This window comes from Gracilinanus agilis, chromosome 6 (assembly GCF_016433145.1).
Source record: "Gracilinanus agilis isolate LMUSP501 chromosome 6, AgileGrace, whole genome shotgun sequence".
In the NCBI taxonomy this organism is placed as follows: Eukaryota; Metazoa; Chordata; class Mammalia; order Didelphimorphia; family Didelphidae; genus Gracilinanus; species Gracilinanus agilis.
Window position 1 is genome coordinate 249,493,381 of NC_058135.1, and position 20,404 is coordinate 249,513,784.

At 36.4% G+C, this 20,404-nt stretch overlaps 1 protein-coding gene across 1 annotated transcript in view; it reads left to right on the forward strand.

Moving 5' to 3' along the window:
• The window catches only part of ANO3 (anoctamin 3), a 575,082-nt gene that overhangs the window by 172,674 nt on the left and 382,004 nt on the right, over positions 1 to 20,404 (forward strand). The window lies entirely within an intron of this gene.

Genomic DNA, 20,404 nt, shown 5'->3' on the forward strand with positions numbered 1-20,404 from the left:
TGAAACTATGTTAAGTTTTTAGTAAAAGACATTTGTTCATGGGACCAGTATTCACCATGGGAGAATGCATGGACTTGTATGGAAAAGATTGCTTAGTTCATGTGCCTGTACTCCCAGCATGCAGGAAGGATAATGCATATGGTAGGATATTAATAACTGTGTTATTGACATTTTGTTGAATTAAAGAAATGGATGAATATGAATATTTTGGATATGCAAACTGCTCTTAAATGTTGGAAAATTCAGTTGATTTCCACAAGCTATATTACAAATATAATCCCTAATCTTCCCTCAAGTAATAGTCCCAAAAAACTGAAAAATTCAATGATTTGGGAAGTTTTTCTTTGAGAGTAAAACATTGTACATCCCTTAAAAATCACCACTTTAGGTGTATGAAAGAAACATTGATCAGCAGTGTTGATCAACAGTGAAACTGTCCAATTAACATCCTATCAAAGTATTTTTTTTTGGATTTCCATGGAGCTAAGTTCTATGGCAAACTCAGCAGTTGTGCCCCATCTAAATGATTCTCTGAGGGAATCAGTGGCTCAAGAAGAGATACTATTAATACATCTGTGCTCTGTTGATAACCCAAATGGAATATTTCCCCCATAAGCATTGAGAGGGGGATGATTTACAGCCTGATTTACTTGAGTTGATCAAAAGTCTTCAGATATGATCTTATCTAATATTTGCCTTCATTTTAAGCCTTATTGTTTCCTTAATAGATTTTTAAAAAGAAAAATTTAAAGAAATATAATTTGGTGACATTGGAAAGAACCTTAGAGTTTACTTAGCCCAACTCCCTATAGAAGTTATATATTGAAGCTCTGAAAATGAACAAGATTTGTTCAAACTATACCACTATTTTTTTCAGTTTTGTCTATTTTGTGATTAATGTGAAAAAAATTATGGAAATTTATGGACTGGAAAAATATACTAATGAAAATCTTTACATCTAGACTTGTAAATAGAGAGATTGAAAACTTGTCCCTCCCTGCTATATGATTTCTTTTACAAGTAACCCAATCTGCTTTTTAATTATATATAGTTCAGGCAAATTTTACCATTTCACTTATATTTCCCACTTCTATTTTATTTTATTTTACTTTTGGATTTGATCTGTGATAGGGAATTCCCAGTGACAAAACTCTCTTTACAAATTTAAGTTTGAACCTATCATATAATTTTCAATCTTACAGAACTATCTTAAGGACAATTAGGTTGCATAATTTACTTATAGTTACCCTGGCAGGATCTGAATTCAGGTTTTGCCAATTCTGAAAGCTTACTCTTATGAATCTCTCACTTATGTATAGTTAGGTCCTGATTAGTGTAAATTATAAATTCCATGAAGTAATTTGATGAACTTGAATTTACATTATCAAAAGCTATAATTATGCAAAATATGCTAATTCCTTATGGTCCAATGGAAATTTGTAGTGTAAATTGGAATAATGTAACCACATAACTCTTTATTCCCACTTATAGGGGATTAGCAACACAGTATTAAGGTTTTAACCCAAATAAATATCCCTCACTTGGCAGTTATTTCGTTAGTCATTCACTCAAGCTTTGGTCAAAGACAAGAGTAATCAAGACCTAGAGGTATCGTATAAGGAATAGTCAGAGTAAATACTCATGATCTTCAAGCTAATTTTTGAGAAGAAATATGAAACCTGTGGAAATAGAATTATACATATATTATCTCTGTCAACATGTCTGCTAAAAGAATTTATTCAAAGATACTTTCTTTGGCCATGCAAAAGAAATTGTATGTTCCAAGATCCATCTAAACTCTAGAGATTCTTCAGCACAAAAACACAATTTATTTCATTTTCAATGTGAATAACCAGACATAAAAAATCAACTTTTCTAATGGTTCAGTCTACCATAGGTGTTCATTCTGTGTACACTTTTGGACTAAATTATAGAAAAATGTCAATGAAAAGGTCTTGCAGGGCTATCTTGCCTAACCCATTCTTGAAGTATAAATCAATCCATTCAGCAGACATTTATTAAATGACTACTAAGTGCACAGCTCTCTGGTAGGGACCAGGGACATGAAGGTGAAAGTCATACTATTCTTTCTATCTAGGAGTTTATTTCTAATAGGAAGACACAACAAGGACCCAAATAAAATTTAAAAATATACAAAATAATTTCAAATGGGAGAGAGAACAAAGTCTTGATGAGATCAAAGATGTCTTTGGGTGGGTTGTAGAATGTGAGCTATGGAAGCTGAGCAGTCTTCCAAGCTATAACAAGAAGGGAAGGTGTTTCAGATTGTGAATTATTTTTACTATGTAAAAGCAAGTGATTGGGAGATGGAACTCAATGGAAAGGGAAGCGCTGGTAGTCGAGTTTTTGAAGAACAAGTGAATGAATGAGAGTAGCTTGTAGTCATACTGTATGAAAGAAAATCATCAAACCTGAATGTGAAGCTAGACATAGGAATTGTTTGGTTTGTCTCAAGCCTTGCTGTTCTATGTGGGAAGCCTTAGTTTTCAATTCAGAGTAGGAAATAGCATCTTTTATGTCTCCAATCTTCTTCTAGGTGCTAGAAGTCTATATGTAAGTGTGAAATAGCAGATTTTGAGCTAGAAGTTCGAATCTCACATTTGTGATTTAGTAGTCATATGACTATACTTAAATTATCTTCAGGAAGTTTGGGCTTCTAAACAATAATCATTCACTTTATCTTTCCCTGACTGAGATCCAATGAACCACATCATTTCAAAAAAGGGAAGAAGGGGTAAATTTTCAAAATATATGGCAATGTTCTTGATATGTGTGCCCAGCAGAACCTAATATGTTATTATGGAATAAATGGTTTGTGAACATTTAAAATAAGAAGTAATGACCTTTAAGGGCCAGCATGGGTTCACCTTTAACAGATTATTCTACCTTTTTAATTTTCTTCACTTACAGAATTACTAAACAGATATCTCAGGGAAATGTGGTAGATATACATGTATATTTGCATTGTAGCAAAGAATGTAACAAAGAATCATGTTATTTAGGGTAGGTAGGTGGCACAGTGGATTGAATGTTCTGCCTTGACTCAGGAAGACCTGAGTCCATCTCTGGTCTCAGATACTTACTGGTTGTGTGATCCAGAGCAAATCACTTAACTCTGTTTACGTCAGTTTCCTCATTTATAAAATGAGCAGGAAAATTAAATGGTAAAACCACTCCAGTATCTTTGCCATGAAAACTCCAAATGGGGTCATGAAGAGTCAGACATGAATGAGATGATTGAATATCAAAAACTTATGCTGTTTGATGGGAAAAATAAAGAGGTGAGGAATAATTAATAATAGAGCAAGTTGCATATTAATCTTATTGAATAACTTGCAGCTAAAGAGTAATCTGTAATTATTCAAACAGTTTAAAGGCAGATCTCCTATGGAGTGCCCTAGAATGATAACTTTAATTGTATGCTGCATAATATTTATTAAGAAGCTTTGATTCAAACATAGATTTAACAATTATCAAATTTACAGATTATAAGAAAAGCTAACACTTGTGTTGATAGAGTTAGTATCTCAAAAAATCTCAATGCCTAAAACAATGGGGTAAATGAAATGAGATTTAACTGAGGTATATGTAAAAACCTTCATATTTTTCAGATAAATAAGAGTTTAAAAGCCCAAGAACAGAATGAGAGAGAAAGAACAAGGCAACAGCTCTTGGGAAACAACAAATTAGGGACTATATAGTCAGTGGCCAATAGTTTGGTACAGTCACCAAAAATGATATAACATGATTGAAACTAGTAATGGTTTCCAGAATGGGAGAGGTGATGATCCTGCTGCCCTAATGAAATGATATCTGGAGTTCAGTTCTAACTATCAAAAAATTTAAAGGATATTGGCCACCTAGAGCTCATGCGAAGGAATGTTATTATGGTGAGAATGCTAGAGACCATGATGTTGGAGAACCATAAGAAATGAAAATTGTTTAGCCTAGAGAAGACACGATTTGTTGGCTACAAGTTATTTTCAGGACTTTGAAAGGATGCCCCATGAGACAGGGACTAGAATTATTATATTTTAGGAGGAGGGGCTGATGGAAAAGTGGGCAAATTGGGGGGCTCAGAAAATGACATTAAGTAATAAGATGGAGAGTAATTCACAGTAATCAAAACGGTGCAAATTTTTCTAAGTCTCTCTAATGAAGGAGTCATCCTTCAAATACATAGAGAAATGAGTTCTATATAAGAACACAAGTCATTCCGCAAATGTCAATGGCCAAAGGATAGGGCCAGGTAGTTTTCAGACAAAGTAAGGAAAGCTCTCTACAGTCATTCAAAACAGGCTCTAAATCACTATTCATTAGAGAATTGCAAATTAAACCAACTTTGAGGTGCTACCTTACAACTATTAGATGAGCTATTATGACTGAAAAGGAAAATGGAAAAACTTGAAGGGGATATAGAAAAATTAATGCACTTTTGGGGGAGTTTGAACTGGTTCAACCATTCTTGAGAGCAATTTGGACCCATGCCCAAAGAACTATAAAACAACCTATACCCTTTGACCCACTAATACTCTTACTAGTTTTGTATCTCAATGAGATGAAAAAAAGTAGAGGAGGATCTATATGTACAAAAATATTTAAAGCAGCTCTTTTTGTGGGGTCAAAGAACTGGAAAGGAAGGGAATAGCCATCGGTTATGGAATGGCTAAGTTATAGTATATGATTGTAATGGAATAACATTTCGCTGTAAGAAATGGCAAGCAAGAGGAGCTCAGAAAAACCTTGAAAAGACTTACATGAGCTAAAGCAGAGTGAAATAAGCAGAACCAGAATGGAACACTGAACAATAAATAATTGTAAATTATTCAGCTATTCTCAACAATGCAATGATCCAAAACTATCCTAAAGGAATTCATGATAAAAAATGACATCTGCTTCCAGAGAAAAAGAACAGATAGAGTTTGAATCCAGATCCAAGCAAATATTTTTTTTTACTTTCTCAATTTTTTCTTATTTGACTTTCCTTCCACAAAAGGATTAATATGAAAAAATATTTTTCATGATTGTCCATGTAAAATATATATGAGATTGCTTACTATCTCCACAGGGGTGGGGAAAAGAGGGATTAGGAGGGTGGGGAGGTAGGGAAAGAGAGAATTTGGGAATGTATTCTTTGAAAAATGTAAGAAACTTGTTTTACATGTAAATGGTATAAAGTAAAATAATATTTAAAAAAGAAAAAAAACATTCTGTTTTACACTAGAACAATGTATTTGTGAAAAAGAAATTTTAGATAATTAGGTTGAGGCTGGATATGAAGAATTCTAATTTCAAATTATAAGAGCTGCCTCAAATTGGAATATGATGATGCATCAGAAGTTAGTGGATTGAGTTCCGGGTTAAGATGGCGGCAGAGTAAAAAGCAGCTCTTAACCTCTCCTGACCTAAACACACAAGTCTCCTCAAGGGGACATAAAAACAAGTCCAGATGAATGGAGGAACCCCAACAGGGTGCAGTGTGGAAGGTACGTGGAATTGGGACATTTCCATGCAATAAAGGGGTGAAACAGCTCTCACTAAATCGCGGGCTGAGCAGCCACCCAACCCCCACCCCTTCCACACACACCACCTATAGCTCCGAAGCCAGCTAAAAAGAAATAGAGCAAGTTTGGGGCACCCATCGAGTCATTGGCAGCTCCGGGGCCTGTTCCTGAAAGCAGCAAGATTTGGGACCCCAAAAAGCTAAAGAACGCACATGAACTATGAGCTTGAGTGCAGAGCACGGGCGCAGGGTACAGAGCACAACGCAGGACACAGAGCGATGGCTCAGAGAACAGGCACGGGTGGAGGCGTGGGTGAAGGCAGACACAGCCAGGAGCTAAAGCTCTGAAACCCTGTGTGGGGAACCAGTGCAGACGGGTATACGACTGTGGAAGCAGCGCCCTGAGACTTGTAAAGGAACCTCCAGCAGAGGATCAAGCAAGGGGGTTCACCAGGGGGCTTGACCTTGGAAAAAAAGAGAACTCAGACCTCAGGAGCCAAAAGACCACGGACAGACCCTGAGCAGGAGGATAAAGCTGAGAAGCTGCTGGGCTAATGATGGCTACCCAGACTCAGGAAGTTCAGAAGAGAAAGATTAACAACAAGGAAAAAAAGTCTTTAACACTCGACAACTTTTACACAGAGAAAATCCAGACAACCGAGCAAACAGAGGAAGAGAACAAACAAGCATCCGGGGGTAGGAATAGGGGAGGATACGAAAATGTCAGCAAATGCACAACTGATGATTATAACTCTGAATGTGAATGGGATGAACTCACTCATAAAACGGAAGCAAATAGCAGAGTGGATTAGAAACCAAAATCCCACCATATGTTGTCTACAAGAAACACATATGAGGTGGGTAGACAAGTTTAAGGTTCAGGGTTTGAGCAAAATCTTTTGGGCGTCAAATGAGAAAAAGAAGGCAGGAGTGGCTATTATGATTTCTGACAAAGCCAAAGTAAAAATAGATATGATTAAAAAAGACAGGGAAGGTCATTACATCCTGATTAAAGGCAGTATAAACAATGAGGAAATAACACTGCTCAATATGTATGCACCAAGTGGCATAGCACCCAAATTCATAAAGGAGAAACTGGCAGAGCTCAAGAAGGAAATAGATAGTAAAACCATACTAGTGGGAGATCTAAATATTCCTCTGTCAGATCTAGATAAATCAAACCGAAAAATAAATAAGGAAGAGGTAAGAGAGGTGAATGAAGTCCTAGAAAAATTAGATCGAATTGATATGTGGAGAAAAATAAATAGGGACAAAAAGGAATACACCTTCTTTTCAGCTGCACATGGCACATTCACAAAGATTGACCATGTTATAGGGCATAGAATCATTGCAAACAAATGCAAAAGAGCAGAAATAATAAATGTAACCTTCTCAGATCATAATGCAATAAAAATAATAATTAGTAAGGGCACTTGGACAGGAAAATCAAAAACTAATTGGAAATTAAATAATATGATTCTTCAAAACCAATTTGTCAAAGAAGGAATCATAGAAACAATCAACAATTTCATTGAAGAAAATGACAATGATGAGACATCCTACCAAACTCTGTGGGATGCGGCCAAGGCAGTACTCAGGGGGAAATTTATATCCTTGAGTGCATATATTAACAAATTAAGGAGAGCAGAGATTAATGAATTGGGCATGCGAGCAAATTAAAAATCCCCAGATGAAAACTAAATTAGAAATACTAAAAATCAAGGGAGAAATAAATAAAATCGAAAGTAAAAGAACTATTGAATTAATAAATAAGACTAGAAGCTAGGTACTATGAAAAAACAGATAAAATAGACAATAAATAGACAAAAATAGACAAAGTACTGGTCAATCTAATAAAAAAAAGGAAAGAAGAAAACCAAATTGACAGTATCAAAGATGGAAAGGGAGACCTCACCTCTAATGAAGGGGAAATTAAGGCAATCTTTAAAAACTACTTTTCCCAATTATATGGCAGCAAATATAACAATTTAGGAGATATGGACGAATATTTACAAAAATATAAATTACCTAGATTAACAGCAGAAGAAATAGAATACCTAAATAATCCCATATCAGAAAAAGAAATTGAACAAGACATCAAAGAACTCCCTAAGAAAAAATCGCCAGGGCCTGATGGATTCACAAGTGAATTCTATCAGACATTCAAAGAACAACTAATCCCAATACTATACAAATTATTTGATATGATAAGCAAAGAAGGAGTCCTACCAAATTCATTTTATGACACAAATATGGTACTGATTCCAAAGCCAGGGAGATCAAAAACAGAGAAAGAAAACTACAGACCAATCTCCCTAATGAACATAGATGCAAAAATCTTAAATAGAATATTAGCAAAGAGACTCCAGCAAGTAATTACGAAGGTCATCCACAAAAACCAGGTGGGATTTATACCAGGAATGCAAGGTTGGTTCAACATTAGGAAAACCATCCACATAATTGACCATATCAACAGTCTAACAAACAAAAATCACATGATCATCTCAATAGATGCTGAAAAAGCCTTTGACAAAATACTGCATCCATTCCTATTGAAGACACTGAAAAGTATAGGAATAGAAGGACCTTTCCTAAAAATAATAAACAGTATATACCTAAAACCATCAACAAACATGATATGCAATGGGGATAAATTAGAAGCCTTCCCAATAAGGTCAGGAGTAAAACAAGGATGCCCATTATCACCTCTATTATTCAACATAGTACTAAAAACACTAGCCATTGCAATTAGAGAAGAAAAAGAAATTGAAGGTATCAAAATAGGCAAGGAGGAGACCAAGTTATCACTCTTTGCAGATGATATGATGGTCTACTTAAAAAATCCTAGAGAATCAACTAAGAAGCTTGTAGAAATAATCAACAACTTTAGCAAAGTTGCAGGATACAAAATAAATGCACATAAATCATCAGCATTTCTATACATTTCCAACACACTAGAGCAGCAAGAGGTAGAAAGAGAAACACCATTTAAAATCACCCTAGACAATATAAAATACTTGGGAATCTATCTACCAAAACAAACACAGCAATTATATGAAAACAGCTACAAAACACTTTCCAAACAAATAAAACTGGATATAAACAATTGGAAAGCCATTGATTCCTCATTGGTAGGACGAGCTAACATAATAAAAATGACAATTCTACGCAAATTAATTTACCTAATTAGTGCCATACCTATCAAGCTACCAAAAAACTTCTTTACTGAATTAGAAAAAGCTATAACAAATTTCATTTGGAATAACAGAAGATCAAGAATTTCAAGGGAAATAATGAAAAAAAATGTGAAGGAAGGGGGCCTAGCAGTACCAGATATTAAACTATACTATAAAGCAGCAGTCATCAAAACAATATGGTACTGGCTAAGAGATAGAGAGGAGGATCAGTGGAATAGACTTGGGGTGAATGACATCAGCAAGACAGTGTATGATAAACCCAAAGAGCCCAACTTTTGGAACATGAATCCACTCTTTGACAAAAAGTGCTGGGAAATATGGAAAGCAATATGGGAGAGATTAGGTCTAGATCAACATCTCACACCCTACACCAAGATGAATTCAGAATGGGTGAAGGACTTGAATATAAAGAGGGAAACTATAAATAAGTTAAGTGAACACAGAATAGTATACTTGTCAGATCTGTGGGAAAGGAAAGACTTTAAAACCAAGCAAGAGTTAGAGAAAATTACAAAATGTAAATTAAATGGTTTTGATTATATTAAAGTAAAAAGCTTTTGTACAAACAAAAACAATGTAGTCAAAATCAGAGGGGAACCAACAAATTGGGAAAAAATCTTTATAACGAAAAACTCTGACAGGGGTTTAATTACTCAAATATACAAGGAGTTAAAGCAATTGTTTAAAAAATCAAGCCATTCCCCAATTGATAAATGGGCAAGAGACATGAATAGGCAATTTTCAGGTAAAGAAATCAAAAGTGTCAATAAGCACATGAGAAAGTGTTCCAAATCTCTAATAATTAGAGAAATGCAAATCAAAACAACTCTGAGGTATCACCTCACACCTAGCAGATTGGCTAAAATGAAAGAAGGGGAGAGTAATGAATGTTGGAGGGGATGTGGCAAAATTGGGACATTAATGCATTGCTGGTGGAGCTGTGATCTGACCCAGCCATTCTGGCTGGCAATTTGGAATCATGCTCAAAGGGCTATAAAAGAATGCCTGCCCTTTGATCCAGCCATACCATTGCTGGGTTTGTACCCCAAAGAGATCATAGATAAACAGACTTGCACGAAAATATTTATAGCTGCGCTTTTTGTGGTGGCAAAAAACTGGAAAAGGAGGGTATGTCCTTCAATTGGGGAATGGCTGAACAAACTGTGGTATATGCGGGTGATGGAATACTATTGTGCTAAAAGGAATAATAAACTGGAGGAGTTCCAGGTGAACTGGAGAGACCTCCAGGAACTGCTGCAGAGTGAAAGGAGCAGAGCCAGAAAAACATTGTACACAGAGACTGATATACTGTGGTAAAATCGAATGTAATGGGCTTCTGTACCAGCAACAATGCAATGACCCAGCACAGCTCTGAGCGATTTATGGTAAAGAACGCTACCTACATTCAGAGGAAGAACTGCAGGAGAGGAAATATATAAGAAAAACAACTGCTTTAATGCATGGGTCAGGATGGACATGATTAAGGATGTGTACTCGAAACTACCACACCAATGCAACTACCAACAATTTGGAAATAGGTCTTGATCAAGGACACATGACAAAACCAGTGGAAATGTGCATCGGCCATGGGTGGGGGGAGTGCGGGGGGGTGAAGGGGAAAGTAGGAGCATGAATCATGTAACCATGTTAAAAATGATTATTAATAAATGTTTAAATTTAATAAAAAATTATATGGAGAGGTATAATAAGAGATTAAGCCGGAGCCTGATTGTGGAGAGCCTTTAATATTAAGAAAAGGAATTTATTTTTAATTCACTATATAACAGATTGTCACTAAAGGAATTTTTACTTGTTTTAAATCAGTTTTATTGATTCTTTTAGTTTTTGCATCAGTCATCTCTGAAACTCACCTTGGTTCAGGTTGAATTTACTAAGACGTGTAAGTCTCTCATTCATGCACTCTACATTGAATGCTTACTGTGTATGCATGGTCAATTTGGTTATGAGTTAATATCTTGTAAGTAAATGATTGATTGGTTCATTTGAAATCATTAAACCTCTTTTAAAAATTCAAAAAAAAGAAGTTAGTGGATTTCCTATCACTACACTTATTAAAATGGAGGCTACTTTGATCCAGCCATGGCACTGCTAAGTTTATACCACAAAAAGATCATAAGGAAAAAGACTTGTATAAAAATATTTATAGCCATGCTCTTTGTGGCGGCAAAAAATTGGAAAACGAGGGGATGCCCTTCAATTGGACAATGGCTGAACAAATTGTGGTATCTATTGGTGATGAAATACTATTGTGCTAAAAGGAATAATGAACTGGAGAAATGAAATTCCATGTGAACTGGAATGACCTCCAGGAATTGATGCAAAGTGAAAGGAGCAGAACCAGGAGAACCTTATACACAGAGATGGATACACTGTGGTACAATCAAACATAATGGACTTCTCTACTAGCAGCAACGCAATGACCCAGGACAATTCTGAGGGACTCATGAGAAATAATGTTATCCACATCCAGAGAAAAAATTGTGGAAGTAGAAACACAGAAGAAAAATAACTACTTGATCACATGGGTTGATGGGGATATGACTGGCGATGTAGACTCTAAATGATCACCCTAGTGCACGTATCAATAATATGGAAATAGGTCTTGATCAATGATACATGTAAAACCCAGTGGAATTGTGCATCAGTTATAGGAGGGGGTTGGAGGAATGGTAGGGAAAGAATGTGAATTCTGTAACCATGGGAAAATGTTTTAAATTAATTAATTATTTTTTTAAAATGGAGGGTAGATGACTACTTAACAGGGATATGTAAATAATATTCCTCTTCAGGTACAAGTCAGGTACAAGTTACAATGGATGACTGTGCTATCTCTCAAATCCCAGTTCAGTGCCCTTTTGCAAAAGGGTATATAGAAGTTAATCAGAGATTTCCAAACATTTTTTCCATCCACTTCAATTCCTTCACCATGAAAATTCTCTTTCCCTTCCTCCTCACCCTCCTAATCCTATTTTTCCTGACCCCTGTGGACATGGTAAGCAATCTCATATAGATTTTACATGGGCAATCATGAAAAATATTTTTCCATATTAATCCTTTTGTGGAAGGAAAATCAAATGAAAAAATTAAGAAAGTAAAATATAAATATATGTATGTATGTATGTTGCCTCTGGCTTATATCAAATCTCTTTCTAGAGCCAAAAATCATCCTACAATAGGCACCTCAACCAATGGCTCAGAAGTCACTCAGAAATCTCCTTCCTTTTTTGATCCCCAATACCTCTTCATGGCTGAATTTTTCACCTCTTTTCTTTTTCCCTTTTAGCTGCTTCTACCTTCATGTAGTCAGTTAATCATTGAGTCAGTAAGCAAGCATTTTCTAAGCTCTTACTATGTGGCTGGTACTCTCCCAAGCATTGGAGATGCAAAGATTAGTAAATCATTCTCTGCCCTCAAAGACCTTACATTCTGATGTCCCGGTCATTTTGCTTTCTTACCTCATCCTTGCTATTTTAGGGTAAACTTGTATTGTAATGTAAGTTGGATTAAGCAAAGGATACACATTTCCATCACTGCCCTCATCCCTCCAAATATTCAGTTAACCCCTTTCCCATGAATGTTTTTAGTTTCCATTGAAGACTGACCACTTTCTAAGGGACAGGAAACAGAGTCTGTCAAACTAAGTATATATATTGTGTCTTACCTTGCCCAGGGCTCTTAGTCCTTGGCCACAGCACAAAACATTCACACATTAAATTTTACATTTTTAAAAGAGGCTTTTGGGGAGCAGTTTGAATGACAAACTTTAATTACAATAAAGTTAAAAACCTGAAATATTAGATAAACTGCCGCAAGAGAATCTCTCTATATGTGAGACTGGGTGAAATATTTAGGGAAGAGGTTTTAAATCTGTCTCAGCCTGTAGTTTTAGTGTGTTAATAAAGAGGAAGCCATTTCTCAGTTGTCATAGTACTATTGCCTTCAGCATAGCAGGCCCTTGATTAAGTATTAAGACCCAATTTCCTCTTGAAAAACAACAAAAAATTATAGTGTTTCATGGGCTTCTCTTCAGTATTTTATAGTTATGATTTGCTGAGCAATTTTGGGTGTATCATCCCATTTAGAAGAAAAGGACCTCAGAACCTGAGTTAAAAGAAAACTCAGATATTCTCTAGCCTAATCTGAACAGGCAGCCTGTCTACAATGACCTTGAGAATTAGTCATTCATCTTGACTTGATGAACATTGGGCTCAAAGAGGAATCAAGTAGTGATGGACCTAAGGCTAAGTTTTTCATGTAGATAGATTGCTAGACCTCTTGAGCCCCAGTTCTTTCATCTATATAATGGGAATAATGCTACTTTAATTTGTTACTTCACAAATAGTTATAAAACTCAGAATAAATAATATTACATGTGAAGTCTTTGACACAGGACTGTTCACTGAAATGTGTGTTGATTCTGGAACCATGAATTCAAATCCTAACTCTGTCACTTAATTATCTGTATTCCCTTGGGCAAGTCACTAAATTTCTTGAACCTTATTAGTTCATTAGTTTTTTTTTTTTAATCTAGAAAAGGAGAAGGTTAGACTAGATGAGCACTAAGGTACTTTCCAGATCTAAGTATATGATCTAATGATATAATATTTATCCATTTGAATACCTTTGTTTGAAGCTGTAAGATGCTCAAAGAGACTTTGATGTCTAGGGTATTGGAGAAGAAACCCTATTAAGAGGTTGGAGTAGTTTTGACATTCACTATTATGTTCATATTAAATGAGGGGAAAGACTAGCTGTCCTTCCATGGTCTTATGATCTTTTCTTACATTATCATGATCATCATTTATGTAGCATTTTGAAGTTTACAAAGTGCTTTTCAGATAGTAACTACTTTTGTCCTCACAGTAGTCCCTTATTTCCCTCATTTCATAGATGTAGAAATTGAGGCAGAGTTTAAATGTCTTGCTGCAGATCACACAATTAGTATATGCTTCTGAGGCTGGATTTGGACTTAGATCTTCTTTACCCAGGTTCAGTATTTATCCATGGTGCTACCTAGCTGCCACAGCTGGGTGTGCATATGTGTTTGGGTGTATACCAACAACCCAAACTCTTGAAAAGTCACAGTCAAGTCTTATCCTTTAGGCACTAAAGATTAGAGTTCTAAAAATAAAAAAAAAAGAATTACTTTAAATGGATCAAGATCTCTTAAAATAAATTCAGTCCCTTTCTCTATGGTTGAAGAAGAGATATATCTAGGACAACAATGGCAGTCTCACAGACTAATATATACTAAACTCATCAAATCATTTTTAAGCCTTCCCTAACATCAGGAAACTGTCCTCAAATGGGAATCACTTTTGTCCAAATTGCCAGAAAACCTGAAAGCCTGCTTGATCATATTTCTTTCCAGATCACAGAACTTGGCAAGTGTCCTGTAGTTTTAGATTTCTCACTGAATATTTGCTGTGGTATTTCCTCTCCCCTTGGCAATCAGACTCTGAGAGGACACCCTGCCCTTATTTTACCTTGATGTATTCATAGAATCACATCACATAATAATTAAAAAGAACTCGAGAGATTGTGTAACCAACGACTTCATCTTATAGATAGTAACTTCCTCAACAAGTATCCTTTGTCTTTTTTCTCTACTTCTTTGATTTTTCCTTTCCATGCCCTTTGAAGTCAAGTTTCTGCCCCTATAACTCTATAAGAAGTCCTCTCTAAATGGTCATTTATAACTTGCTAATTCAAAAAAATCCTTTTTTTCTAGTTCTTGTTTTCAGATCTCTAGCTAGGATCAAGCAACTGGGACTTTAACTCCATAGTTCTGAATGTAGAGGACAGAAGCAGTACGTATAGTCCATCACCTGCTAGGAACTTATCAGTTAGCAAGAATAATTAGTTAAGATGAGAAGCTTCTAGATAATATCCTATTTGGAACTCGGCATTTTCTCTCCTCAATCTTGTTTTTTTACCACTTGCTCTGAATATGATTTATGACATTTTCTCAGTCACAAAAACTCTTACATCTCTGCTCATCCTCCTTGATCTATATGGAATATTATTTTAGCATATTCAACTCTCTTCTCACTTCTCAGCCATCATGTTTTTCTCTTTCTGTTATCTTTCAAATATTTTCTTCCTATGCTATGCTCTTGTTTTTCTACCTTTTCAGTCATTTCTGATTCTTTGTGACCCCTTTTGTGGTTTTCTTGGTGAAGAAACTGGAGTGGTTGGCCATTTCCTTCTCTAGATCATTTTTCAAATGAAGAAACTGAGACAAAGAAGCTTAAGCGTCTGGTCTGAGTTCACATAGCTAGTAAATGTGTGAGGCCATATTTGAATTCAGGAAAATGAGTTTTCTTGAGTTCAGATTTCACCCCTTTCCTTCAAGAAGAAGCTAGATGACAGGTAACAGATCTCTTAAAAAGAAAGTGTTTAATTCCATTCAATGGCCAAGTATTAAATGCTTTTGATGTGCAGAACAGTGTGATGCAAGATCTTAAGGAAATTAGCACTGAAGAAGATGTGGTTTCTCATACTGTTTACTGTCTAATAGCTAACAAAGCATGTCAAATGGTAAGTAAGAATTTCTTAAATGGACATGGCTTGGCCTATATGACTGGCAGTAATATTGTAATTGCAGGCTTTGTCAGGATAATTAGGTTTAAAAAGTAGAATCTTTACAGGGCTCTTCAGTTCTCAAACCAAAGATGATCAACTCCTGTGATTGATCTGGCTGGACTTAGGCAAGGATTTGTGTGATTTTGGTCACCGAGAGCCCTCCCTCAGACATCAGCAGCCATCCACTGATAAAATCCTCCCTTCTGCACATGTCCTTTACTATCTGCCGGCTTAGACCTTGTCTATAAACTTTTCCAGCATGTTTTCTTAGAACCTGCTGAGAGCATCTGGTTTAGGTTGCCTGTAAATCAGTGGGACACAGGCATCAGCAGCTGAAATATTGACAAATACAACAAACTTCCACTCTTATAAACTCACCATCTCCAGCATGAAAAGGTAACAAAATACCAACAAGGGACCCGTTCTTTTACCCAACAAATCTTTTCCATTGCAGTTGGATACCATTCATTTATCAAAAAAACAAAGCCTCTATGTCTCCTATTTCAAATGTCTCTCCAACATGTTCATTAGAAGCAGGACACATGGTTGTCTAGGCTTATCCTTCCTAGTTGCTTTCCCAAATAACTCTAAGAATGTAGGCTGGAAAAATTATCTTCTAGCTTGTCTCTCTTTTTGTTTGTCACTAACCTCGTTGGTGTTTTCTATGTGACACATCTCATAACCTTCCTCATTGTTCATATCAGAAGATGGGGATTCAGACCCCCAGTTTTGTCACTTACTACCGACATGGCCTTTTTTTGAAATTCTTTAACTTTAATTTCCTCTTCTCTAAGGTGAGAACATTGGACCAGATGACCCCTTACAGATATCTCTTCTATGTCCAGATCAATGACAATTATGAACTTTTAGAATTCCCTTCTACATGTCCCATTACTATTTTTTTTAATAATCATTAAACGAGTTCCTAAAATGTCCAAATAGATAGATGGTAGTGTGTACAATGCTGGAGAAGAAATTCCCTTCAGCAGTTGTTATGCAGTAACTACTGGACCTCCTGTAAGGGAGATGAAATGTTAAATCAGATATAGTTCTTCCCCCACCCCATTTTACTCATTTATATACGGAAGGAACTGATACTGTGTTTTTAGGCAAGAAAGTTAAAATTCCCCCCAAAGCAAAATGCATGTAAAAATATAAGGATTTTGGAGTGAAAGAGAATGAACCTATGATTTTATTGGCATAAGGAAGTCCTCGATGAGGAAACTTCTTCTGATGCAGCAGATTAGCAAATTCTCTTCCACTTAATCCCTTAGAAAGTTGTTTAAGATACCAAAAAAGTTGTGACTTTCCCAGGATCACACAGTTAGTATGTATACAGAGGCTGAACTTGACCCTGGTTTCAAAAGCCAGCTCCATCTTCACGGCCTTTGTTAAATAATTCATAGAAAAACAAAATGCTATTGTAGGTCACACTGTCATATTTCACTATGAAATCAGATGAGACCTGACCAGAGCAGTTAACATTCAAACTGGACCTTGAAAGATGAGTAGGTTGTCAACACAGGGAGATTGATTTACGTGTTCTCTTCCTGTGGTTCCTCTGGTTCTAGGATTTTATATTTTGGGGAGATCTATGGGCTTTTATGAATAAGGTAAACATATTAATGTCTGGAATAGTGAGAGACAATTCAAGTCAATCCTTTTTGCCAGACTTTTTCAAGCAGTGAGAATCCCTGGGTTTTCCTAATCATTAGAGATAATTCAGTCTAAAGTGTGCCTGAATAAAATTCAACTCTATATCCTACTGACAGAATTGATCCTTTACTTCTGGTTGTCCAGGGAAAAGAGCCTACTACTTCCCCAGATAACCTCTTCATTTCTGATCACCTTTTATTTATTCTTCGGAACTGTTTCTTACTTCAATCCTAAAGCTGTTTTGTTTTTGTTTTTGGCAAGAGTTGGGTAGGGATGATGTTTATCAGAATTGTTGTTGTGTTCTTTTTTATGTATCCCTGCCTGGGGTACAGATTAGATGGACCCTCCGTTGGAGTCCATGAAGACTTAACAGCTTTGAAATCTCTGCCATGGGTGAACAAGCATGACTTAGAGTTGAACAAGTTGCCCTGGCTTTTGACCTGGAAGGTCTCCTGACTATATGACACAATCAGAAAGATAGACTAAGAACAGAGGAGGACTGCTGCTCACCATCCATATTTACCAAGACATTGATTGGTTAAATTCCTCGTCCAAGGTCATATACAAATAAGACTAACTGATGTTTTGCTGATTTTAAAGCCAGCCTCCTCCTGTGCCATGCCCCTTCACACACATAATCATATTCATGAATGTAAATATAATCATAATTTTAGTAATAGTTATTAAAGACAGAAAGAGAGTCAGACAGAGAGCCAGAAAAAGAGACACAGACAGAGACAGAGAGAGAGAGAGAGAAGCAGAGAGAGAGACAGACACAGAGAGAGATACAGAGAGAGAGAAAGAGAGAGAGAGAGAGAGAGAGAGAGAGAGAGAGAGAGAGAGAGAGAGAGAGAGCTTCTGTAGAAAGTAATATTTTAGTTGGTACTTAAAGGAAACAAGGGAGATCAATAAAGTAAGAACTGAGGAAAAAGAGGGTTTGAGTCATGGGGGACAACCAGAGAAAAAGTCCAGAGCCAAGAGATGAAGTGTCTTGTTCATAGAACAGCCAGGAAGCCAATGTCACATATAGTCTGGAGGAGTAGGGTATAAGAAGACTGAAAAGAGGGGCAGTTAGATGTTTCCTTGAAGTCAGAGTATTTAATAAACATTTGTCCTTGGGCAGCTAGATAGCTCAGTGGACAGAGAATCTGGACTCAGTAGGTCTTGGATTCCAAATGTGACCTCAGACACTTCCTAGCTGAGTGACCCTGGACAAGTCTATTAATCCCCACTGCNAGAGAGAGAGAGAGAGAGAGAGAGAGAGAGAGAGAGAGAGAGAGAGAGAGAGTTGAGTTTGTATTAGAGATTTCAGTGGTCCAGGGAACCATCAGATGAGAAAATCTGTACTACAAATCATTTGTTTTCTAGCCTTGCCATTACTTAGGGAATCGAGAAATCCAAAGTCAATATGGATCAGAGGAGATACATATATCCTAGTACTTCCAAGTGGAAGAAAAATGTATTATCCACTGGACCATATTGCCCCTCTTTCAGACAGAAAGAGTCTCTGTCTGTCCGCCTGCCTCTCATGCTCTGTCTCTGTCTCATACCTGCAATCACAATATAGCCTGCCTCCAGGAAAAGTATGATTATCAGCAAGAAAAGAACAGTCACCAACATACCCCAGACCCTTTATTGCTTTCCACAAGTTCTCCTACAGCTGCTCTTTATGCACCTCACTAAGCAAGTGATGGCCATCATTCTACACTGGGAAACAGAACACTGCATACTAAGCATGGATTGCTAGCTACATTTCATTTATCATTTTACTGGGTGTTCTTTCACATGGCTCTTAAAATGTGATGATGGCTATAAAATGGGTTTGAGCTGCATAGCTTTTCCCTAATATGGCTCTGTCAAATTGGGTCATTAAATGTATTATGTTTTATTTGAAATCAGACTTCTCTGGAAAGCAGTTTATTTCTTCAATTTGTAACCCATTAGATCTGATTGATTTTGACAAAAATTAACCCCCCCCCAAAAAATGAGTCACACACCCATAGAATTTGGGAGCTGGAAGGGACCTTAGAGACACAGATACCAGTGGATTAGAGAGCTAGAGCTAAAAGAGACCTCAGAGATTATTTTATTTTATCCAATCTCTCAAGTTCACAAATGAGATAACTGAAGCCCAGGAAGTTTAAGTGACTTGCTAAAGGTCATATAACTAAACTTGTTAATATATACTAGTTTTCCTCACCCCTATTTTCTTCCCTATCCTTTGTCAGAGGCAGCAAGATGGCACAATGGATAGAGTGTTGGTCCTGGAGTCAGGAACACCTGAATTCAAATCTAGCTTCAGATACAGCTGTGTGACCCTAGGCATGTCATTTCACCTGTCTGCCTCAGTTTCATCAACTATAAACTTGGGAAATTAATAGCACTTCCCAAAGGGTTATTTTGAGGATCAAATGAGATAATATGTGTAGGGCATCTGGAATGTAGTAGGTACTTAATAAATGCTTTGATCCTTCTCTTTCACATCTCAGCCTGTAGAAAGGAGCTATCTCATTCTTTAATTTAATCTTTTATCCACCTTGGAAATTTTTAAAAAATATGCATTCAATCGCATTTGATTGCATTCATGTCAGGGAAGCCTCTTTTCATGAAAAGAATTGTTGTTTTGAAGTAAAAATTTAAAAGTTAGTATGGGAAACATTACAGGAAAAATATGTTGCTGAGCTTTCTTCTCAGAGAATTAGGGGAGAGGGAGACCTAACCTATGAAAGGGAAGTTTGTATATCTGTGATCCATCTTCAGGAGTTGAAAATCTGGTTTCCAACACTTACTAGATCTGTGACCCTGGGCGAGTCACTTAAACTTGTTTGCCTCAGTCTTCTCATCCATAAAATGAGCGGGAAAAGGAAATGACAAACCATTAGGTATCTTTGCCAAGAAAATCCTAAATGGGAAAGAGTGACACATGACTGAAAAACAACAGAACAATATTATGCTTAGATTATTTTACTCCTTTTAGCTCCTTTGTGTTATGTGGGACATTGGACAGATAGTACATGGTGGGGATACACAGATGATTATGACTACTGAGTTCTTGTTCCTTCTGTTCAGGATTAAATTTCAATTCATTGCTTTTTTTAAAAAGGAATACAGGATATATTCTAGTGCTCCAATTAATTATTGGAGTTCAGTGTGATACAGCTGAAAAAGCATGAGATTTTTTTGGCAGAGGATCTGAATTCAAATCCATCCACTACTGTGTACTACCTGTATGACCTTGGGCAAGTCATTTAACTCAACTTCAATTTCCTCCACTATAAAATGAGGAGCTTTGAGTAAATAACCTTTAAGATCCTTTCTAGCTCCAAATGAATATTTAATCCTAATATCTAGGACTTAACGAAAAGGAAAAGCTTTATTTCTTTAGGGTCATGCTGAACATTTTTCAGGGTGGTGGTAAAGT